The 24,932-nt window shown below is 44.5% G+C and overlaps 1 protein-coding gene across 2 annotated transcripts in view; it reads left to right on the forward strand.

Moving 5' to 3' along the window:
* Positions 1 to 8,467: 8,467 nt before the first annotated feature.
* Positions 8,468 to 24,932, forward strand: part of NCKAP5L (NCK associated protein 5 like) — a 69,347-nt gene continuing 52,882 nt past the window's right edge. For both annotated transcript variants that reach the window (XM_042452787.1, XM_042452790.1), the window contains exon 1: positions 8,468 to 8,608. The gene's annotated coding sequence lies outside the window, so the exon portion shown is untranslated. The remainder of the gene's footprint in view (positions 8,609 to 24,932) is intronic.

Genomic DNA, 24,932 nt, shown 5'->3' on the forward strand with positions numbered 1-24,932 from the left:
CGTCATCCAGCTTGGAGGGAAGGGTAGTAATGGGTGACCAGCAAAGCTTTCCCCTTCTCTGCGTACTAACATTTTAATTCTTGTATCTGGTTACTGTTGGTTTATTTATATTTGTTTTCATATGTGTAAAGCATCTTAGTAAAACTGAGTTTTTGTGTTTTCACAGATGTTATGCTTCAAAGGCAATTTTAATACTCTAAAAATGAGAGTGCTTTCTTAGACTTTCATTTCTATATAATCAAAGATTAAATTCCTTTTGAACTGATTGAACATGTTGCTTCTGAGTAGACATGTATGTATGAAATTTTACTGTCAGTTATAGCTGCCTCCCTTGAAATTAATTGCCACAATCCATTTTAGCTGGTGCATGAATTTTCAAATCTAGCCTTAGTCCTTTCATGTTGCAAATCTCTCTCATCCCCCATCCATTCAGAAATAAAAGTTTTAGAACCATGGTACATCCTTGCAAACATAGTAACACACAAAGTGTGTTTCTAGCTTTTTTAAAGTGCATTTTTTTCCCTCCTATCTGTAGTATTCACGTTTATCCTTAATGCTCTCTGTTCCTTTGAGATTGGCTCTCATTTATTATGTAACTGTGACACTTGCAGGTTTAGATTTAGAGGAGAAAATCAACCATGTTAATGATCTTCTGTGAGGTGAAAAAAGAATTTAAGTCCACAAGGTGACTTTTGTGTGTGTGTGTGTATGTATGTGTATATATATATAGATAGATAGATAGATAGATAGAGAGAGAGAGAGAGAGAGAGAGAGAATTCTTTCCTTAGAGTGCTGGCTTTTTGGAAATGTGCAGCAAATCAAAACATGACACTATACCACAAGAGTGGGCTATCCCTGTGATCTGGGAAGACTTTGTCGTAGATTTCAGGAGGAACAGGCAGCAAAATAACTCTAGAAAGGTGTTTTTCCTCGGATGTTCCTGTCTAGGAGTGCCCTAAGTCCATATGAATTTTTATATTGTAATAATTTATTTAATATTCTAAGAATTTAATTCTATTTTAATGTACTATTTTTGTATGCTTTTAATTGTACTATTTTTTAATGTGAGCCGCCCTGAGTCTCAGTTTTGGGAAAAGAATGGGATATAAATAATAATAAGACAGCCATATAATAATTAGGCTTCCTATGGTATGATGCAGCCTCTCTCAACCTTTCTGCCCTGGAAGAAGCCTTGGAAGAAATTGTGTTTCTGCAGGTCAAAAAGTTATGGGTTTTTTTCCATTCATGTTCTCTCACAGAATGCTAGGGAAACCCTGATCTACTAGGGCTAGTCTAGGGGCAAAGGTTCAAATGGACTCTCGTCCTGTCTGGAGCCACCCTGCAGACCCTTTTCTCCACAGAAACATAGGGTAGATTGTCTATGCTTCTCAACTGTCCTTGTTGAGCTTCCTGGGTCTGCTGTTACTGCTTCTACCACCGTTGCTACTGCCACCACTTTCAAACCTTGTCTGGGCCAGATCTTGACCCAAACGTGAGGTTTTTCCTTACTCTTTGGCAGCAATGGCTCTGCTGGCATGCCCGTTGGGGAGGCAAACAAGGTGCGCAGTATGTGATCTAGGCATCTCAGCTAACCTTAGCAAGTGACTGCAGGCTGATGGCAGTGGTGCTGCTGAGGGAGGAGGAGAAGCAAAAAACCTCACTGTTCAGGGCGGGGCATTAAAATGGAGGCAAAAACCCATTTAAAAACTAGTAGGTGTGGATCTGGTGTAGATAGGGTCATGTGTCCTGTGTCCTTATTCCCCCAGAGTGGGAGGACAGTGAATTTTTAAAGGGTTTTTAAGCAGTTCAGACAAACCCCTAGAAGTCCTCAACATTTCTCTGAGAACTCAAAACAAGTTAATGCAAAAACTGGATGGTTTGTACAATTCAGTCATAAAAATTAACAGAGTTAAGACCTTTGTTCTCTTGACTAGCCTGTACCTTGACTGGTGTCTAGCCATTTTCTCCCCATCTTTTCCAACTTCACTCCAAAAAATCCTGTCATAGATAGAGTGGGGATGGTCATATATGTCAAATCTACCATTAGGAAAATGTAATGTAGCTAAATCATGTTGCAGCAATCCAATGATCCATATTCTCCTTGAGAATTGTGTTGCTGTGTTGATTTTCAGTGGAGAAAGGACTCCAGGTACAGTTGCAGTTAACAAGCTAAAACAGAACCACATGACAGGGTTGTTGTGGAGCAGGGAGAGTTCTGGTTACCCGTATCTCTTTGGTAGTGCTACGCTAACTTACACAATTACGGTGAACTTCAAAATGGCACTTGCTTCTGAGTGGAGTTAGAAATGGCCTGCTCTTAACCACGGAGAACGCCAACATCTTCCTTTCCTGGTTTCTCTCTCTGGGGGTAGGTACTGGTAAATTTGTCTTGTCCTCTGGGAGGAGGGGAAGTTATGGTAAACTTGGCTCTGGTGGTTGCTGACTGCAGGCTCACCTGTTGGTGCCACTTTGGCATGTCCCCACAGCTCTCAGCCTCCTCTGATTCAGAGGTCAAGCAGGGCTTGACATGGGGAGCTACTGCTATGCTGGGCTATTTATCACCACCCTGGAGTTACTGCAGCCTTTTCCTGCAGCCCATCTGTGCCGGCCAGGGAGTGTGAAGGGTTGCCAGACATGAAGAGATTACCTCAGCTACTGGAGTCCCTCCAGAAGTTGCAGCAGCTGAGGCAATCTTTCATGTCTGCCGATGGGAATACAGCATAGCCAAATCCTGCAACATCCACTCCCTGCCAGGTATGAATTGGCTGGGGTGGGGGGATGCTTTAGCAAGGCTATGGAAGTTTTTGGGGCAGGATGGTAACTGCAGAGGGGGGAAGTGAATGCCAACCTCAACAGCGATTAAATAAATATTAAAATAAAAAAAACAAACCTACACAGTGAGAAAAACCATATGCACAGGTATGGTTAATGTGCACATAAATATGCCCCTCATAGGACGCTAGCCTGCATCACCCTATGTGAGCCTGTCCAAGTTTAAGAGAGCTTTCCGTCAGTCCCACCACCATCACAGATATATCAGGGGCAGGAGTATTCTTGGTGGCTGCTCCCAGCTTGTGACACTCTCTAGCACAGGAGGCTAGGTAGTTCCTCTGTCTGCTTTCTCTTCACCAGCAGCAAAGATGGTTTTATTTAGACAGGCTTTTGGCTATGGATGGTTTGTTGCAAAATGGTCTTAAGGGTAGAATCATAGAGTTGGAAGAGACCGCAAGGGCCATCCAGTCCAACGCCATTCTGCCATACAGGAAATCTCAATCAAAGCATCCCCGACAGATGACCATCCAGCCTCTGTTTAAAGACCTCCAGAGAAGGAGACTCCACTACCCTCCGAGGAAGGATTGTATTCCACTGTCGAACAGCCCTTACTGTCAGGAAGTTCCTCCTAATGTTCAGGTGGAATCTCTTTTCCTGTAGCTTGCATCCATTGCTCTGGGTCCTAGTCTCTAGAGCAGCAGAAAACAAGCTTGCTCCCTCTTCAATATGACATCCCTTCAAGTATTTAAACAGGGCTATCATATCACCTCTTAACCTTCTCTTCTCCAGGCTAAACATACCCAGCTCCCTAAGTCGTTCCTCATAGGGCATGGTTTCCAGGCCTTTCACCATTTTAGTCACCCTACACGCTCCAGTTTCTCAATGTCCTCTTTAAATTGTGCTCAGAACTGGACACAGTAGTCCAGGTGGGGCCTGACCAAAGTAGAATAGAGTGGCACTATTACGTCCCTTGATCTAGACACTATACATCTATTGATGCATCCTAAAATCGCATTGGCCTTTTTAGCTGCCACATCACACTGTTGACTCATGTTCAATTTGTGGTGTGCTTGGACTTCCAGATCCCTTTCACATGTAGTTTCATTCAGCCAGGTGTCACTCATGCTTTTTCCGCCCTAAGTGCAGTACCTTACATTTCTCCATATTGAAATTCATTTTGTTAGTTTTGGCCCAGCTTTCTAATCGATTAAGGTCATTTTGAATTTTGGTCCTGTCCTCAGGGGTATTAGCTACTCCTCCTAATTTGGTGTCATCTGCAAATTTGATAAGTATGCCCCCAAGTCTGTCATCCAAGTCATTGATAAAGATGTTGAACAGTACTGGGCCCAGGACAGAGCCCTGTGGGACCCCACTGGTCACTTCTCTCCAGGATGAAAAGGAGCCATTGTTGAGCAACCTTTGGATGTGTGTGTTTTTGTTAACCGCCTTCAAATTGATGTCAACCCATGGCGACTCTGTGGATGACACTTCTCCAAAATTCCCTGTCCTCCACTGCTCTGCTTACTTAGTTCCTGTAAACTCATACCCATGATCTTAATAGAGTCCCTCCATCTAGCATGTGGCCTTCTTCTCTTTCTACTTCCTTCCACTTTTCCTAGCATTATTTTCCCCAATGAGTCATACCTTCTCATTATGTGTCCAAAATACCATAGTTTTGTCATCTTGGCTTCCAGGAAAATTCAGGCTTGATCTGTTCTATCACTCATTTGTTTGTCTTTTTGGCCACCCATGTGATCCTCAGCACTCTTCTCCAGCTCAAATGAATTGATTTTCCTCCTATCTTCTTTCAGAACTGTCCAGCTCTCACATCCATACATGGTAATAGGGAATACAGTGGCTTGTACGATTCTAACTTTTGTGCTCAGTTGTACTGTATATCTTTGCATTTTATTATCTTTTCTAGTTCTTTCATAGCCACTCTCCTCATTCTTAATCTTCTTCTGATTTCCTGGCTGCAGTCCCCATTCCTATCAATGTTTGATTCCAGGTATGAGAACTCTTTTACTATTTCTGTTTCTTCACTGTCTAGTTTGAAGAGTCCCTGGCTGTTAGAAAATCATGGTCACTTCTGTTTCCTTTTAGGTGACCAAAGGTAAACTTGGTTTAAGGCATGTTTTATGAAGCTGGTCAGTCATGGTGACCTGTACTTTGAATCAATAGACACTTGTAAGTGATCCTATTCTTTCATGAGAGGACAAGGAGCAAGTAACCTCCATTATCTATGAAGGCCTTCTTAACAAGGCTTGGCATAAGGTTTAAAAATACTTAAAGGGTCCAAGAAAAGGGAAATAATTAATTGCAAATGTTAAAAGTGTGTAAATGATTGGCAAGCAATGGGTTTGACACACACACAAAAACTCATAGTGGGTTCAAAGGATAGCTAAATGAGTGCTTTTCAAGAGAAAAGGACAGCAGAGGTTAAAGCTATATTGCCTTATATATGTGTGGCCTTTCAGATGTTTTCTGAATGACAACTTCCATTCTCCCTAACCAGCATAGCCACTGGTGAGGGACTATGAGAACTACACTCTACCAATATCTGGAGAGTCATAGTTGCCCAGAGAGCTAGAGTGGTGTTGGACTAGGATTCCAGGAGATCAAGGTTCAAGTCCCCTCTCAGCAGTGGAAACCTTGGGCAAGTCACACTCTCTCAGCCTCTGAGGAAGGCCATAGCAAACCCCCTCTGAACAAATCTCACCAAATTCTCTCATAGACATAGTTGCCCACTCTTGCCATGAAGGTTGGCCAGGAACAGACATAGACAGAAGGGTGGGATTTTAAGACAGTAGTTCCCAAACTTTGGTCCTCCAGATGTTTTAGACTTCAGGTCCTAGAATTCCTGAACCTGAGCCAAGCAGCCTGGGGCTTCTAGAAGCCGAAGTCCAAAAACACTTGGAGGACCAAATTTTGGGTATGACTGTTTTAAGACATGTTGAACTGATTTTAAGACAAGGTATTAGCAAGCACAGTGAGCCCTCAGTATCTGCTGAGGTTTTGTTCCAGGACCTCCCGTGGATACCAGAATCCATGGGTGCTCAAGTCCTATTAAAAACAGTAGCATAGTAAAATGGCAAAATCAAGGTGTGCTTTTTGGGATTTCTATATTTTAAAAATATTTTCAAGCCGTGGATGCTTGAATCCGTGGATAAGGAAGGCTGACAAACATCCCATATTGAGCCTCTACTGACCATACTAAGTTCCTGTTGGCCTAATTTCTGGAGAGGTCTGTAGGAAAAGTGGCTGAGATAGACTCCTCGGCTGTTCTATGGGGGTGGCAATGCCCTCCTGCGGATGTAGACACAGCTCAAAAACAGCAGCACATGATGAGAAACATGGGAAAAGGCAGCAAGGATGATGGAGAGCCTTAAGAATTAGGTTTGCAGTGGGGATGTTCCAGACAATTAAAGGTTGATGTAGCAAGTTCCTAGGTGATCTCATTGCCCTGGGCCAGGGAGCAGTCAGTCTTCTTTGTCTCCCCTTTAGAGGGGCTGCTGTTCTTCCAGCTCCTATAGTCAAGGCTAAGAACAAGAAGGGTTGCCAATGTCTGAACAAGCCTTTATGGCTGGGCCTTTAACAGATCTGCAAAAATTAGGTGGTAACATTTTATCTGTAGGTTATGAATAGTTGCTTTGTTCTCACAAAGCTAGGAACTTGTCTTAACAGTGCAGGAACAGCTGGGCTCTGCCTTTTACCTGGCAGATAGTTAGCCGCCAAATTAAATGGGGGGCACTAGCACTTTGAATTTGTGCAAAATAGTTCTGTTCTATCCTTTCCTCAGAGGGAGCAATCTGTTGAAGATTTGGGCAGGCCCAGGAGACAGTCTCTGCCAGCAAGGAGGAACTGATGGAGAGGTTTGAATGGTAGACTACGATGCTAGAGACCAGGGTTTACATCTCTGATCCATGTAAAAGCACTTGGTGATCTTGAGCATGTCAGGCTGCAGCTGCACTGCAGAAATAATCCAGTTTGACGCCACTTTAACTACCCTGGCTCAAAGCTGTGGGATTGTAGGATTTGTAGTCTGCTGTAGCACCAGAGTTCTCTGACAGGGGAGACTAAATGTCTCACAAAACTACAGTTCCCACAATTCATAGAATCGTAAGAGTTGGAAGAGACCACAAGGGCCATCCAGTCCAACCCCATTCCGCCATGCAGGAAATCTCAATCAAAGCATTCCATAGCATTGAGCCAGGGCAGTTAAAGCTGTGTCAAGCTAGACTATTTCTGCAGTATGGATGCAGCCTCACACTCTCTCGGTCTCAGGGGAAGGCAATGGCAAACCTCCTCTGCACAAATAATGCCAAGAAAACTCTGTGACAGGTTTGCCATAAGTCAGAAACAACTCGAAAGCACACAACAAACAAAGAGGAGGTACTAAGAGTGTTGGGAAGGATCCACTGGGCCCATCTCCCCTTGCTTTGCTGCACAGTGCCTTCAGCGCATGCAGAACAGAACTGGTTAAGTCTGCAGAGTAAATTTGACACAGATGTTGAAGTTTAGAAGCTGTCCCTTCCTTTGAGTATTGAAGCTTATATCCTGCCCAGGGCCTCAAAAAGAGAGCTCTCGAGAGAAGCTAAATATATGAACACTCTTTTATAAGGCTAAAATAAGCAATACCCAAATCATACCAAGAAATAATGGGGGGAAAATAGCAGCACTCGAAAGTTTCAATACAGAATACTGTATAGTTAAGAAGGCTTTGGGGGAAAAGTCATTTTTACTAGCCTCCAGAGAGCCAGCAAAGAGCAGATCTGTTGCATCTCCCTTTCTGAAGGCGATATCGATATCGCTGGGCTGCCCAACCTGCAAAACTATTCATGTGCCAGGGATATAGTCCGGCCTCCTTCAGAGAGCAACCCAGCTATTTCTACAGGTGGAGAACGGGAGGAAGAGACTTGGGAACCTGCTTTCTAAAATTGGCTGGCTTTGAAAAATCGACACCAATCTAGATTCTTATCTTTTCTTTCCTTCTTTGGAAACCACTCAAACCCTTGGCAGCATCTTCTCTTCTCTTCTGGGGATGCTCGGCCCAACACCCAAGGAGCAGAGCAGAGCATGAGCTCAGCCTGGGAGGAGTTGTTGGCTTAGAATCATAGAGTTGGAAAAGACCCCCAGGGCCCCCCAGTCCAACCCCCTTCCGACATGCAGGAATTCACAATCAAAGCACCCTGGAGAGATGGCCACCCAGCCTCTGTTTATAGACTCCCAAGGGAGTTTCTTCCACCATCAAACAGCTCTGACTGTCAGGAGGTTCCTCCTAATGTTCAGGTGGAATCTCTTTTCCTGGAGCTTGCATCCATTGCTTCGGATCCTAGTCTCTGGAGCAGCAGAAAACAAGCTTGCTCCTTCCTCAGTATGATATCCCTTCAAATACTTAAGCAGGACTATCATATCAGCTCTTAACCTTCTTTTGCCCTTCCCTTGAGGGCCATACAGGGATCTGAAGAAACCTCCTTCTTGTCCAGGGTTTGCTTGTTTATTCTTCATTTCCTTACTTAGCCCTTGCCTTCCCTGAGATCCCCCAGCGGGCCTCGAACCGGGGTCTCCTCCTCGCCTCCTGAGCGGGAGTCCCGCGCTCTACCCTCTGCGCCACGCGGCCCCTTGGACGCCCGGTCCTCCGAAGGCGCTGATTGGCTGCCGCGCGCCAGGATGAAGGGCGGGGCCCCGATGCTTTGAAACCGTGACGTCATTAGTCTTCCGAAGTGGCCTCGGGAGGCATCGCTCCGGACACAGCAGACGCCGCAGAGGCAGGAGATGGTGCGGCCGCCTCCTGCTGTTCCTCCTGGGCACTCCCTCCGCCTCCCCCGGCCTCTGGGTGAGTCCTTCTCTTCTGCTCCCTCTAGGCCAGTTGTCCCCAACCTGTGCTCTTTAAAGGATTTAGGACTTCAACTCCCAGAATCCCAGGCTATTGGACAACACGGCTGAGGCTTCTGGGAGATGAAGTCCAAAATCATTCAAAGCCAGGGTTCCGCTTGGGGACCGCTGCAGTCTAGGCCGATGCTGGGCTTTTTGGAGGGAGAAGGGAGGCTGGAGCGCAGCCCAGGGCCCTCCTTTTCCAGGACGTGTCCTCCACCCCATCCCCAAAGGTCCTCCTTTTTTTGAGCTGGGCTGAATAGCAAAGCCACTGGGGTGACCTTTGGGCAAGGCACTCTCTCAGCCTCTCCAGGGGGAAGGCAGTGGCAAGCTTCCTCTGAACAAAGCCGATAGAGAACAACCTGAAGGCACACAGCAGCAACAAAAGCAGCATAGATTTACATTTTTTATATGTGAGTATCTTTAGCTTTTTGTTTGGCAGAGTCCTACATTTTTATTGACTGTCCTCCATTTTTGTGTGGCGCATTGCCCTCCTTGGCTGTGAGGATTTCTGGTCACTGTGTCTTTCTTCTACTCATCCCCCAAGAAAGCAGGGTGACCAGATATGTCCTCTTTTCCCAGGACATGCCCTACATTTGAGCATGCCGTAAGGAGTAGGAATTGTTATTTATATGAGTGGTTTTAGCTTGGTCCTCCTTTGCTGTCCTCTGGTCACCCTGGCCATGACCCCTTGTCCCCTTCCAGGGACACTGGCCAACCAGCCTACCAGGTAGCCACTTTCCCCCTATGCCATTATGTCCCGGGCAGTCGTCCTTGTCCAGGAAATGTCCTCCATTTCAGGCTTCAGTCCAGGGGGGAATCCAAAATGGTCCTCTATTTTGAGCATTTTTATATGAGTGGTTTAGCTGTTATCTGGCAGTGTCCTCCAATTTTCTTGCAGGTCCTACATTTTGTGGTGCCTTGCCCTCCGTTGCGGTGAGGACCTCTGGTCACCCTGGCCATGACACTTTATAGCTACTGTGCCCCAGGCAGGTTGACCAAACATCCTCCTTTTCCAGGACATGTCCTACATTTGAACCATCTGCCCAGGTGGTATCCCAAAATGTCCTCCACTTTCAGCATGGCAGTGGGCATTTATATTTATAGGAGTGGTTTTTTTCGCATGTATTTGGTTATGTCCAACATTTTTCTGTTTTGTAGTGCCTTGTCCTCCTTTGCAGTGAGGACCTCTGGTCACCTTGGGGCCTGGATGCAGATGCAGTCTCTGTCCATGGCTCCTTTAGAGAATGTGGATTTCAATCCTTTAAATCTGGGGCTAAAGGGCTTTAACTCTGTGGTGCCAGACAGAGGTGGGGAAGAGGGGGAAACCTGGTGTGTCCATTATTCCCCCCCCCCCCCGTGTGTGTTAATGTGTGTTAATGTGTGTTAATGTGGAGGTGGTGTGAATTGAACTGGGGTTTCGCTCACCATGTTCAGGGGTGCTAACATCTTCCTGGGCAGAGGTCTGGTTTCAGTGGGGTTTGTTCCTTAGTGGAGTAGTGGTTTGTGTGTTGGACTGTGACTCCAGTTGTTGTTGTGTGCCTTTAAGTCATTTCCAACTTGTGGCGACCCTAAGGCAAAGTTTTCACGGGGTTTTCTTGGCTAGATTTGTTCAGAGGGGTTTGCCAAGGCTGAGAGAGTGTGACTTGCCCAAGGTCACCCAGTGGGTGTCATAGGAATCAAACCCTGTTCTTCTGAGTCATAGTCCAATGCTCAAACCACTATGCCACACTGCCTCTCTAAGAGCAAGGTTCAAATCCTCAACCATGGAAACCTGGGTGACCTTAGGCAGGTCACACTCTCTCAGCATCAGATGAATGCAAAGACAAACCCTCTCTGAACAAATCTTGTCAAGGAAACCCTGCAATAGATCCACTTTAGGGTCACCATAAGTCAAAAACGACTTGAAGTCACACAACAACAACAGTGTGTACAAGATTGCAGCCAACAGCAGGTCACCCAAGTTGCCCAAGAGCATTTCATTTGGTTTTGAAAGGAGCCTGTTATGAGTACCTACATCTGAGGGACTTTGGGCCCACATTGTGCCAGAGACATCAACCTAAGCCATCCAGCCAGATCAATCCCTGAATGATTTGCCATCAGTTGGCCATGATTTCTGACCCCAATGACAAAAAAAAACAAAACAGTAGCAATAAAATGACACCCCTTACTCTAAATTAAATCATACCCTTGTAATGAAGAAAGCTGGAAGGAGGTAACCCAAAGTGGATTTTTTTGCAGCTATATCCACTATGATCTCCATTCAGTTGTGCTACTCAAGCCAATACTCCTAGGCTCATTCATTCTTATGGTGCGCATCAGCATCCAGTTGGTGGATCTCATGTTTCTAGTGAAAAACATGGTAGGTCCTGAAAGCCTGGAGTCTGCTCACTCCTGTTTTGTGTCCCTCCAACTCTGGAAAAGCATCTTTGCCACAGCTCCTTTGCAAATACTGGAGACAAAAGGGGGATCATTCCCCTCGGCTGGGGCTTTTCTTCCCATGTGAGAGGACAGGGATTTAAAAACTCAAACCAAAAACAACTCGTATTGTCTCATAGTTGCTGGAGGCTGCTTATTTTGACAAGACTGGAGTAAAGCCAAAACCTTTTCCTGGCTGCTCTATCATCCATGGAGATGATTTAAAGAAAGAGGCAAGCCTGGACTGGCACCTACTTGAGAGTAGGGCCTGTTGTATCCAGCAGGTCATGCTTGCTTCTGAGTACAAGCAGAGAATGTACCTGTAATCCTATATGTACACACATGTGGGATTTTATGGGAAGGAAGCCCTGCTGAAGTTGAAGGGGCCTGTGAGTAAACAAAGAACTGAACATCAACTGTCCAGATTATGGTGCCATAATTCCCACCTCCAGTCTTCCCCCCATTCTAAACTCTTTTTGTGAATTTCCAATGCCTTCATCACTATTCATGGTCCACTCAATCTCTCCCTCCTTGGTGTGGGGTATGTACTGGGAATGTTACGGTCTTGACTAGCACAAGAAGCAAGGTTTTTTTACATCTGTTCTCCAGACTACCCTGAAATGATCAGCCACACTGTCTCAGCCTCAGATGAATGTAAAGGCAAATCATGAAGTGTAGTGCCCCTATTCCTCCTGTCTTTTGCATCCTCTTTGCAAGGATTGAACTGTTTTTCTCCATTTGTGAAATAGCCTTAATCATACTCTCCAACAGATGAAAACCAGGACACATATGGCCAAGCGACATCAGGGTGCAGTTGAGACAGCAAAAGTTATTAATGAGGAATAACAGACAAGATAGGTGAGACTGCAGCAGTATGCTTTTGCCTGAGCCTACTGGGAATGGCAAGATTTTGCGCTCCTCCCTACTGAGTCAGTTGAGTGCAAACTACTGCACTTCCAACTCAGTTTGCAGCAATGGAAGTAAACTGACAAGAAAAGCGGGGAAGCGGGAAGAGGAAAGAAAAACTTGGACATTTTAAAAGCAGCTTAAAAAGTGGGACATCAGAGGATTAACTGGATCTGCTCCTGCCAAATGGAGACAGTTGGGGAGTATGCCTTAAAGTGAGAGAGAAGTGCATGACAAGATATTCCCATCTCCTTACTCTGTACAGAGGTATCCTTTTGCTGTGCAGCTAATTATTTCTATTAAGAAATATCGTGTGGGTTGTTAACAAACTTCTGAAATACCTCAGTAAAGTAACCTGGTTTAGTAAAGAAGATGCAAGACACACACCAGCCTGTTCATCTTCTGTAATTGCTTTCTCTAAGGTCTAGTGCAGGATTTGTGGCCCCACTCACATTCTCTTCCCCCTCGTCAGTTAATTTCGTTATGGTTTTTTCACACGTGTGAAAACTTGCTCAGGTAGTATGAATGGATTTATATGCTGAGAATGCATGAAAGAGGATGATGTGTGTTGACTGGCTGTGCAAATGTGTTATCGATGCAAACTGAGCATCTAGTAAAAGCATGGAAAGGCCAGATGTGGTGCACATTGGGTGTAAAAGAGAGAGGCAATACCATGTTGATGTGATGCCTGCTCCTTGTAAAATTGCATTTAGGAAGTTTCCATGAGGATAAAATGATACAGCTGTCTAAAATATCCACCTTTACTAGGTTTTGTCTCATAATTCCCATCCTATTGGGGTGTCAGCCAGACCCAACTGCAGAGCTGCCTCTGGTAACCCAAAATTTATCCACATTGCCAATTATAGCAATCTGATGTCACTTGTTCCATCCTCTGAAATCCTGGGATTTCTAGATTAATGAGATACAGTAGGTGCTACGTATCTTAGAATCATAGAATCATAGAATTGTAGAGTTGGAAGAGACCACTAGGGCCATCCAGTCCAACCCCCTGCCATGCAGGAAATCCATATCAAAGCATCCCTGTCAGATGGCCATCCAGCCTCTGTTTAAAAACCTCCAAGGAAGGAGACTCTATCACCCTCCGAGGGAGTGCATTCCACTGTCGAACAGCCCTAACTGTCAGGAAGTTCCTCCTAATGTTGAGGTGGAATCTCTTTTCCTGTAGCTTGCATCCATTGTTCCAGGTCCTGTTCTCTGGAGCAGCAGAAAACAAGCTTGCTCCCTCTTCAATATGACATCCCTTCAAATATTTAAACAGGACTATCATATCACCTCTTAACCTTCTTTTCTCCAGGCTAAACATCCCCAGCTCCCTAAGTCGTTCCTCATAGGGCATGGTTTCCAGACCCTTCACCATTTTTGTCGCCCTCCTTTGGACACGCTCCAGTTTCTCAATGTTCTTTCTGAATTGTGGCACCCAGAACTGGACACAATATTCTAGGTGGGGCCTGACCAAAGCAGAATACAGTGGCACTATTACTTCTCTTGATCTAGACACTATACTTTTATTGATGCAGCCTAAAATTGCATTGGCCTTTTTAGCTGCCGCATCACACTGTTCACTCATGTTCAACTTGTGGTCTACTTGGACTCCTAGATCCCTTTCACACATAGTTTCATTCAGCCAGGTGTCACCCATCCTATATCTGTGCATTTTATTTTTCTGCCCTAAGTGCAATACCTTACCTTTCTCCGTGTTGAATTTCATTTTGTTAGCTATGGCCCAGCTCTCTAGACTATTCAGATCATTTTGGATCTTGATCCTGTCCTCTGGGGTATTAGCTATTCCTCCTAATTTGGTGTCATCTGCAAATTTGATAAGTATGCTCCCAATTCTGTCATCCAGGTCATTGATAAAGATGTTGAATAGCACTGGGCCCAGGACAGAGCCCCACTGGACACCCCACTGGTCACTTCTCTCCAGGATGAAAAGGAGCCATTGTTGAGCACCCTTTGGGTTCGGCCGGTCAACCAGTTACAAATCCATGTAACAGTTACCTTGTCTAGTCCACATTTTACAAGCTTGTTTGCAAGAATGTCATGGGAAACCTTGTCAAAGGCCTTACTGAAATCAAGATATACTATATCCACAGCATTCCCTTCATCTACCAAGCTGGTAATTTTATCAAAGAAAGAGATCAGATTTGTCTGGCATGACTTGTTTCTCTGAAACCCATGTTGACTTTTTGTGATTATGGAATTGCTTTCTAGATGTTCACAGACTCTCTGTTTAATGATCTGCTCCAGAATCTTTCCTAGTACTGATGTCAGACTAACTGGACGATAATTGTTGGGATCCTCTTTTTTCCCCTTTTTGAAGATGGGGACAACGTTTGCCCTCCGCCAGTCTGCTGGGATCTCTCCTGTTTTCCAGGAGTTTTCAAAGGTTATTGCCAATGGCTCCGATATTACATTTGCCAGTTCTTTTAATACCCTTGGATGTAGCTCATCTGGTCCCGGAGACTTAAATTCATTTAGATTAACAAGGTGTTCCTCTACTATCTCTTTACTTATTCTGTGCTGAAATTCCCCTATTCTGTCCTCTGCTCCATTATCCTCAGGTTGAGCACCCTTTGCCTTTTCTGAGAAGACTGAGGCAAAGAAGGTGTTGAGTAATTCTGCCTTTTCTCTGTCTTCTGTTAGCATTTTGCCATCTTCTCCACGAAGTGGCCCTACTGTTTCCTTCTTCTTCCTCTTGCTGCGGACATATCCAAAAAAGCCCTTTTTATTGTTCTTAACCTCTCTAGCAAGCCTGAGTTCGTTCTGCGCTTTAGCTTTTCTGACTCTACCCCTACACATGCCTGCTATTTCTTTGAATTCCTTTTTTGTGATTTCCCCCTTTTTCCATTTCTTATACATGTTCCGTTTCAAACTTACCTCGGTTGAAAGTTCCTTAGTCATCCATCCTGGTTTCTTGAGACACCTCCCATTTTTCTTTTTCACTGGAACTGTTTGAAATTGTGCCTTCAGTATCTCCCTTTTGAGAAAGTCCCATCTGTCCTGAACTCCTTTATCTTTTAGTATTTCTGACCAATACTTCTCTAAGTTTACTGAAATCCGCTCTCCTAAAGTCTAGAATGTGTGTTTGACTATGCCTGGCTTCTCCTTTCCATTGTATGACAAACTCCAGGAGAACATGGTCACTTCCACCTAATGATCCCACCACTTGCACCCCATTAACCAAGTCATCCTTGTTGGTGAGGATCAGATCCAAAATAGCTGACCCCTTTGTTGCCTCTTCCACCTTTTGGACCATGAAATAGTCTTCCAGGCAAGTGAGGAATTTGCTAGGCCTTGAGGCTTTTGCTGAGTTTGACTTCCAGCAAATATCAGGATAGTTGAAGTCGCCCATCACTACTACATCTCTCTTTTCTGACTGTGTGGTCATCTGTTCTAGAAAGATATCATCCAATTCCTCAGCCTGACTTGGGGGTCTGTAGTAGACTCCCACTGTAACATCCTTGTTGTTTCCCTCCCCTTTGATTCTTATCCAGATGCTCTCCACCTGGCTTCCATGATTGATGTCCTGGATCTCTTCACTGGTGTAAATATCTCTGACATATAGTGCTATTCCTCCTCCTTTCTTGTTTGGCCTATTTCTCTTAAAAAGGTTATACCCCTCTATTTCCACATTCCAATCATGAGACTCGTCCCACCAGGTTTCAGTGATGCCTATTATATCATATTTGCTTTGTTGTACTAGGAGTTCGAGTTCATCTTGCTTATTTCCCATGCTCTGTGCATTAGTGTAGAGACATCGCAGATCACGGGTCCCATTTACTTGCTGCTTGTGCAAGTTTTTTTGCCTCCAACTGTTGGGTCCTTGCACTTTTTTTCTTGTTTCCTCTATGTCAGTTTGACTACTTTCACCATCTCTTTCACCTTCCTTAATATTGTCTCCCTTCCCCATGGAACTCAGTTTAAATCCCTCCTGATCAAGTTCTTGAGACTGTTGGCAAAAACATTTCTTCCAACTGGCGTGAGATGCAACCCATCCGTTGCAAGAAGTCCCTCCTCATGGAACCGCAGCCCATGATCAAAGAATCCAAATCCTTCTCGGCGTCACCATCTGCGGAGCCAGTTGTTCACATCTGCTATTTTCCTCTCCCTTCCTGGACCATGCCCTTCAACTGGCAGAAGAGACGAGATGACAACCTGTACATCCATTCCTTTCCCAGAATCAGGGATGCTTGAATCCATGGAAGAAGAATTGGTAGATAAGGAGAGCTGACTGTATTTAGAATTCTCTGCTAGAGAGAGCTATAGTCCACTCTTGCCAGCACAATAGTTGCTACCGTAGATACCTTGATTTAATCCTTAGTCCTTCTCTCCTCAGGCTACCATGGGAATTATAGTTCAGGGGAGTTTACTAAAGCTTTCTAGCAGAGAATTCTAAGCACCTTGCCAAACTAAGATGCCATGATTTTGTAGGATACAGGCATGGCATCTATAGTGGTATCCAACTGCTGTAATTTAGTACTGTTGATGGACCTGTGTGTGTGTGTGTGTGAGAGAGAGAGAGAGAGAGAGAGAGAGAGTTGAAATTGATACTGCCTAGAGAAAGCAGAACTCTGTGTGCAGGCCCAGGTCAAGACATTTTGCTATCAGAGGTGCAAAAGATACCCCGCCTTTCAACATACAGAACATACATATTAAATTAACATGTAGAAATCTCTTGTAGCATCTTTGAGACTAAATGAAAGAAGTTGGCAACATGAGCTTTCGTAGATTTAAGTCTACTTCCTCAGATATATTTGGAAGTAGATGCATTTGAGGAAGTAGACTTAAATCTATGAAAACTCATGCTGCCAATATCTTTCTTTCAGTTAGTCTACAAGATCTCTCTACATACTGATTCTACAGACTAACATAGCTATATCTTTGAATACTCAATTAACATGTGCTTCAACATTGGTTAGAGGACAGCATCTTTTATCTCACAGCTGAGGGCAACCTAAGGGAGCGCAGGAGAGGCTGTATGGCACAGACAACTCTGTGTGTCTTAGAGCATTTGCTGCAAGAAGTGGCTGCCTTACTCTTTTTGAAGGTGGGATTATCCATGGGCTGTGATGGTGTGTGACAGTGTGAGATAGCATTCCTTTTAATCAGGGGAGATACAGGCTGTATTTCAGAGGAAAGAATAGGCAAAACTACCACTGAGTCTTCCTTGCCTAAGAAAACCCTATGAAATTAATGGAGTCACCATAAGTGGACAGGAGACTTGAAGACACCCCCTCACACACACACATGTAAGCCTGATAAGGGGCAAGATAAGAAAAGAGGAGGGGCCAAAACAAAGCGAATGTTGACAGTAGTGAAAGAATTCAGATACTGTATATAGTTGTGTATCTGAGGAAGTAGGTTGAAGTGTACAAAAGCTCATGCTACCAACTTGTTTCTTTCAGTGAATCTCAAAGGTGCTACAAGATCTCTCTCCATGTTGACAGTGACGGTAAGGAATCTTAAAGGAATAGCCATTTTAGGACCCACAAAGGGGTTGTGTGTGCTAATTTATAGCTCCATAGCATGTAGAGGTTCAGCAGGTGCCCCTTGAGAGGGCCTGCACCTTTTGACCTTTTCCTGCATTTGCATGTAGAGAGATCTTGTGTTACTTTTGAGACTAACTAAAAGAAAGAAGTGGGCCGCATGAGCTTTGATAGACTTAAGTCTACTTCTTCAGAAGCTCATGCTGCCAACTTCTTTCTTTCAGTTAGTCTCCAAGGTACTACAAGATCTCTACATACTGATTCTGCAGACTAACATGGCTATATCTTTGAATTCTTTCATTTCTTGCATTTGCTGAGTACGAATCTGCTAACAGGCTGCTTGGTTTTGTATATGCATATTTGTTTTGCAGCAGAAGACATTAGAAATCTTTGGGGCACATTCTGAGAAGTCAGACTTTTAAAAAATGTGTGTCATCCTGCCCATCTGAGAAGGAGCATAATGTCTTGTTAGGGGCATGGTTAGTTGGTATGGACACACTCCCCCATGCCTTCTTTCTCAAGCGCTGGGAGTAGGGGTTGAGCTCCAAGGGACTCTCCTTGGCTTTTCTTTGCATTAAAGCTGCTGCACCCCCAGCCGCTGAATCCAGGGCTTAAAGCCATGACCTCCTTTTGTCTCTGACATCTGTCAGAGGCTGAAGTCACTTCCATCAACTCCTCCCCCTGGGCTGGTGGGGGGGGGGGGGGGGGGGGTTGAAAGGCCACTGCTGTGCAGCAGGAGGTGAGCTTAATATTCACCATGAACCCTGACACTCAGCCTTCCACAATCTGGCATGCGGACATGCACACTACACAGTTACAGCACTATGATTCCCCTTTGACTGCCAAGGCTGCATCCTGTGGAATCCTGCAGTTTGCAGTTTTCACTTCTCCTCCCTAAACTGCAAATCCCAGGATTCCATAGGATGGACCAATGACTGTTAAAGTGTAATTATAATATTATTGCTCTGTATTGTGAAAGGGCCCACAGCAGCGGGGCTGACCATAGTGCCTGACATGATCTCGATAATGCTAAGGACCACAAGCATAAACATCCATTTATTCTGATGTGTTAGACTCTAAAGGCCATCTAACATGGCTTCGATGGGCAGTGCAATAGGGATGGTAGTTGGGCAAGATGGCAGTAGTAAGGCCAGCCACCATCCTCAGGCTATTTTATTTCTAGACATTTATTCCCTGACAAGGGGAGTTTGCAGTCCAACATACATACACACACAGCTCATGCACTGCTCCATACATCTGATGAAGCAGATTTTATCTACAAATTTTTATGCTGCAAATTTCTTTCATTTAACCTCAAAGGTTGTACAAGATCTCTCTGGATACTAATACAGACTGATGTGACTGTGTCTTTGAATATGTATGTCTACAACAAGGACAGTTATCCTCTATTTAAGTGCATCTTTTCAAAGGCTAACAACTGTTTGTTAGCCAATACACTGACAATTGCAACATGGGGGAGACATGAAACAGCCTACCTGACCATGCACCTTCCCTCTTCCACTGCAAGGACCAGAGTAAGGCAATATTATTGGTTCCCACTTGTCCTGGAAACAGTGGTGGTTCATGGATTGAGGTGGGATAACTCAACCCAAAATGGTAGAAGAAGGGTTTTCCCCCCAGCCTTCAAACCTGGTCTGTGAATCATCCTTGCCTGGGAGGGTTGGCAACACACTACTTCTGATCACCCAAGCTGCACCCAGTTATCTCACCTGTGGTTCTGAGAGAAGAAGCCAGGTATTCTTTCTCCCAAACATGTGGTCCCTTCCACTCTTCACCTGATCCCTTGTCACTGGCCAGAACAGATGTCAAGCTCTTGCAAATACAAATGAATTCTTAATCACCATAGATGTATACATGACTGTGTGGATAGACAAATGAATAAAACAATGATGAGTGATGATAGACTGTTATTTTCGATTTTTACAGGTAGCTATCCATACACTCAGTGGAAGGATATGTGGTCCTAACTTGATAGAGTGCCGCCTCTGAGGAAAGGGTAGGAAGAGAGTCTTGCTCTGAGCTCCTTCCCTGCTTTGCTAGCTTGCTACACATGCTATTAGCAATCATGCAGTTCTCTGGATATTGTTGAACTGCAAGTTCCAGCAACCCCAGCCAACATAGTGATAAGGAATCACTAGTGATAAGGCAGTTGTTGTCCAGCAGCATGTGGAGGGCTGCCTGATTCCCCTCTCTGACTTAGAACCATGTGTTTACAATGTAAATGTTACATGGTGTAGTGATTTGTGTGTTGGACTATGACTCTGGGGACCAGGGTTCGAATTTCTGCTCAGCCATGGAAGCCCACTGTATGACTTTGGGAAAGTCACATTCTCAGCCTCAGAGAGGAAGGGAAAGGCAAATCCTTTCTTAATAAATCTTGCTAAGAAAGCTCAGTTTGCCTTAGGGCCATCATAAGCTAGAAATGGCTTGAAGGCACACAGCAGCCATAACAAGAACAGTTACCTAGAGGCATATTCTAAAGTGTATTTATTTATTTAGGTATTTATATCCCGCCCTTCAGCCCTAATGGCTCTCAGGGCGGCTTACAATTATTATTTTTAATCAGACAGTTGCCTGCCCTCAGGCTTACAATCTAAAAGACACGACACAAAAGGAGAAGGGAATGGTGGAGGGAAAGGGGATGAGGTCCAGTGGTTCTTCTCTCCCTCTGAGGCCTGGACCAAGGCAGATGGATTGGAGGGAGGGCTCTTCCTTCTTCCAGGCTAGTCCTGATGGAACTGGACCTGCCTAGTGAACTCCCTCTTAGGCCGGCGGATGGCGGATACGGAGGGCGGAGTCTCCTTCCCCTCAGGCCGGTGGATGGCAGTTATGGAGGGCGGAGTCTCCTTCCCCTCAGGCTAGTGGATGACATGTGTTACTCTGCACATACACAATATAAGGTGATGCCACCATCCTCTACCATCTTGTGACTTTGCTGAGCAGAACATCTGAGACCAAGTTTTCGGCTCCATATTGAATCTTTCATTCACCAAACCCTCACTGTTCAGTCTTAGCTATTTAGGTATGCTAAAATAACTAATTCTTTATTATGCACCAGTGAAAGGCATGAACAAGTAAGAGGAAAGTCACTTTCTAAGCTGTGCTAGGCTCAGTGGACCTGTTTTTATTTTGAGCTATTTTCCCATGCCCATAAAACAGGTAGAGAGGGAACAAAGAGAGATAGCTGTAAGGATCAGTGATGGAATGGAAATCAGATTGATAGACAGATTACAGCTTGCACTCCTAAACATGTTTGGTGTTGTATACCTTCAAATTGTTTCCCACTTATGGTGACCCCAAGGCAAACCTTTCATGGGATTTTCTAGGAAAGTCTCATCAGAGGGATTTTATCATTGCCATCCTCTTAGGCTGAGGGATTGTGACTTGCCCAAGATCACCCAGTGGGTTTCCATGTTTCTTGGGAAGGAAATCTCATTGATGTTAACAGGACTTTTGGGCGGTGCACATCTATTTAGATGGTATGTAAGATTCCCCATTTTGAGAAGCACGTCTCTTATGTTCCTCCATGAGTGTCACTCTTTACATTCCACTTGAACTGGAAAAAGAGTAAGGCCAGATAAAGATTCATGCAGAGACACTACAGTCATAGCCTTTCAGGATGAATTGTTCTGCAGTATTTCTGAATCTACTGAGTACAGTATTTCAATTATCCAGTCATACCTGATGCAGAAGAATGACCAAATCCTAGCTGAATTAGAAGAAGATAAGGTCTTGAGCACAGGTTCATGCAGGTATACTACAGGCGACCTCCTCTAGTGCACCACATAGAAGGTTGTGTTTGTGTGTGTAAGACTGGTTCCTCCCTACAGCCAGAATGTAAGCTGGTGCTTGTCCATTTAGTCACTCTTGAGGCCTGCCCATGTACTCTTGTGCTTTTTGAAGGATGCTTAAATCACTCTGGAAACCTCTCCTGCCTTACAGCCATGCCATGTTGCATCCGGCTGGGCTGAGTCTGCCTATTGACTCTCTTTCAGATGACAGAAGCCAGGGTGGGAGAAGGATGGGAGGGAGCCAATCTGCCTCTCTTTTGGTTAGGTCACACGGAGTTGGGCACCCCACTTCCTTCCCGGTTTCTGAATCCTGGTCCCCTCTCATGCTATTGATTGTGGGGGACGGGAGGGAAGGGGGCACCCTCCTTTGATGCCATTGTTCTGTGCACAATGGCTGGCTTTCCTTTTTCCTCCCAGACAGCATCTTACTTCCCCAGGTCTGTGGTTGATGTAGTGCCATTTCCTGTCATTGCTGCAGAGTGGGGTAGGAGTGTGTGTGTGTCTTGTGTATGTATGTATGAGAGAGAAAATGTGCATGTCAGAACAATAAGGGAAGAAAAGATGAAAAATCTGGGACCAACATAACCAAAGCCAGCAAAGGGCCAAGCTGCAATGATGGGCAGGACTGCAGTGGCAAGGCACTCGGCTCCACCCAATGAAGGCAAGAGGAAAAAGTAGCCAAGCTCAATGCATCATTTCTAATGTGAGCTTAGCTATACATGGCTTACAACACAGTATAGGTCTTTCTGAATCGGTTAATCTAATAATTATTCTTTACAGTTGATTGTGAAGACTCCAGATCTTTATTATTTGGATGCATTCTTTGTTTTACTCTCAATCTTATGTGCAAGCGTGTAAACTGATTTCAGTACTTGAGTGTTGCAGCTGCTTCCTGTTCTTTATGACAGTGGCTCTTTTCTTTGGAGGGATGTTCATGCTGCATTTGCCTCAAATGCATGTGCTTTATAACTGGGAAAACCAGATGGTGGAGTCTCATCCACCAACAAGGACTGTACCGAAACAAAAGATGGTTCCAGCTACTGGGAGATACAGTCCTTTCCTTTATCATAAGCAGACAAAAGTTCCAACTAAATACATAGTGTTGGATGTGGTAGATTTGCACACCAGCAAAAAATCCCTTTTGCAAAGAATATTTCTACCAGTTCCTGTTTCTCTTCTTCTTCCTCCTTTACACTCAAAAATGACTTCCACATTAGACTCTGTTCCCTGAAGGGCTGAGGGATAGAGCCTCCCTTTTATCTGTAGGGAATAGATGAAGTATAAGCAGCATGACTAGTTTGTTTGGGCTATCCTGTTTGTTGCTACCTTTGTCCAATGCAGATTATTCCTTGTTTGTTTAGAAACATTATTTTTCTTGGTCTTCAGTTCCCACAGCCCTTCATGGTTTGCCACTGAGAGATTCTGAAAGTTGCAGCCCAAAATAAAAATAAAAATTGAAGCTGTGTTTTGTGACACACTGTGCTTTGCCAATAACAGGATTTAATATTGTGGTACTATAGCATAGATTTTGGGATTTTCAATCCCTGTGTTTTGTATGTTATATGAGCTGAGGCACATGCCTGCACTGAAGGACTGGCCTTCAACTAGGAGTTCATGACTTCTGGTTCCTTCCCTGGAAGGAACATGAAGGAGTCATGCGGATGCTTAATGCAGTTTGGTTTTGATTATGCAAGATGCAGCTTGCTTTAAAATGTTGCTGATCATTTTGACAGAATTTGAGCAGCTGGGTGGGGTTAGGAGAGGGAGGGAAGGACGGATGGACGGACCATTAGAAATGTACAGGACTCAAGGTGCAGCTGCTCTGGGCATGCTGACACTGGAGAGGAGATGTTGCAAGTCTCAGGACCTTTATTCCAGCTGCGTGGGTGAGGAGGAGCAGTCTCTTGCTAGCAGTTAACTGCATCTGTGCAGAAGAGTTTCATGTGGAGGCAACAAGGGCTGAACTTCCCCTACAAATGGTCATTGTAATTTGGCTTCCCACCAGTTCCCAACAACTGATAGCTTTAGTGCAGACATAGGCAAGATGTGGTCTTCCAGGTGTTGTTGGGCTTTAGCTCACAATAGCCTATGCAGCATAGTTGATGGTGAAGACATTATGGGGCTTGCATGATTCTCCTTCAGTCTTAACAACATAGAATCACAGAGTTGGAAGGGACCACAGGGCCATCTATACCAACTCCTATCATGCAGAGATACACAACTAAAGCACTTCTGAGAGATGACCACCCAACCTCTGTTTAAAGACCTCTCAAAATGGAGAGTCCATCACCCTAGAGCAACAGTAAACAAACTGGCTTCATCTTCTATATAACATCCCTTTAGATATGTAAAGATTGCTATCATCATGTCACCTCTCAGCCTTCTCTTCTCCAAGCTAAACATGCGCATAAATGTCTGAAGCACCACAGTGGGTCTCAGTTTAACGTGTGCTCCAGTGTGCATCCCTGCTCAAAATCCAAGATGTTTGGTGGGTAAGAGCAGGTCTGGAGAGGAAGAGACTGGCCCTGAGATCTGACAACCCTATTTCTCTAGGATCATGTCCAGGGAATTCTAGCTCCTGATGCACTAGGACTGGGCAGTGCACATGGCAAGAATCCTGAATCCTTAAGGTGACGCAGCACTGAAAGGGTTGCCTGGAACAGGATGGTGTAGTGGATAGCTGGCTTTAGGCCTTGGCCATTGGAGTTCAATTCCCTGCTGACCCACAAAGCACATTCTGTGACCTAGGGTCAGACAATAATCCTGCTGTATTATCAAGGTAGTTGTGAGGATAAATTGGGGCAGGGCGTATTCAACCCTGAGCTCCTTGGAGAAAGGGTGGGATAAAAGCACAGTTAAAAACAAAACAGCAGAGTGGGTAGTAAATAGCTGAAATAATGTTAGCCTATATTGTTTATCCCTTACCATGCTTCTCTGCTGTAACAGACACAGAATGATTGCTACGAAAACAACAAGTGTGCATGTGGGGAAAGCCACATGTATGGTCCAAGACACCATTTCAAATTTTGTTTGAAATTGAAAACCTCTTAGAGTATCTGCACTGTAAACACTTACAGCAGTTTGATACTGCTCATGGCTCCATGCTATGGGGTGCTGGGATTTGTAGTTTGATGGTGAAGCATTTGGAATTCTCTGCTGGAGACTCCAACTCCAATCTTCCTGAACATATTCTAGAGCTCTCTATTAGAGAACTCAAAATCCCATACCAAATTAAAAATACCAGGATTTCATACAATGGAGCCATAATAGTCAAAGTGATTTTAAATTGGTATAAATTCTACAGTATAGATACACTTCTAGACAAATCACTTTTATCTCAACATCTGCTCCAAACCCCTCTTCAATATGGGGGTAATAAGGACTTAGCTTGCAGGATTTTCATTAAGACTGTTAGGGGAATGTCTGCAAGGCAAAATGTTATACAGATGTTAGCAGGAGAGAACATCATACTCTCCAGTTGTCTGGATTTGGCAGGGACAGTTCTGATTAATCCTCTCACTTTTCCAACTGCTTTTAAAATGTCCCAGTTTCTCTTTCTTCATCCCCCTTTCCCCCTTTATCCTCAGCTTCCTTCAGTTGCTGCAGACTGAGTTCAAAGTACAAAAGTAGTTGACAATTCAGT

Source organism: Sceloporus undulatus, chromosome 2 (assembly GCF_019175285.1).
Source record: "Sceloporus undulatus isolate JIND9_A2432 ecotype Alabama chromosome 2, SceUnd_v1.1, whole genome shotgun sequence".
In the NCBI taxonomy this organism is placed as follows: Eukaryota; Metazoa; Chordata; class Lepidosauria; order Squamata; family Phrynosomatidae; genus Sceloporus; species Sceloporus undulatus.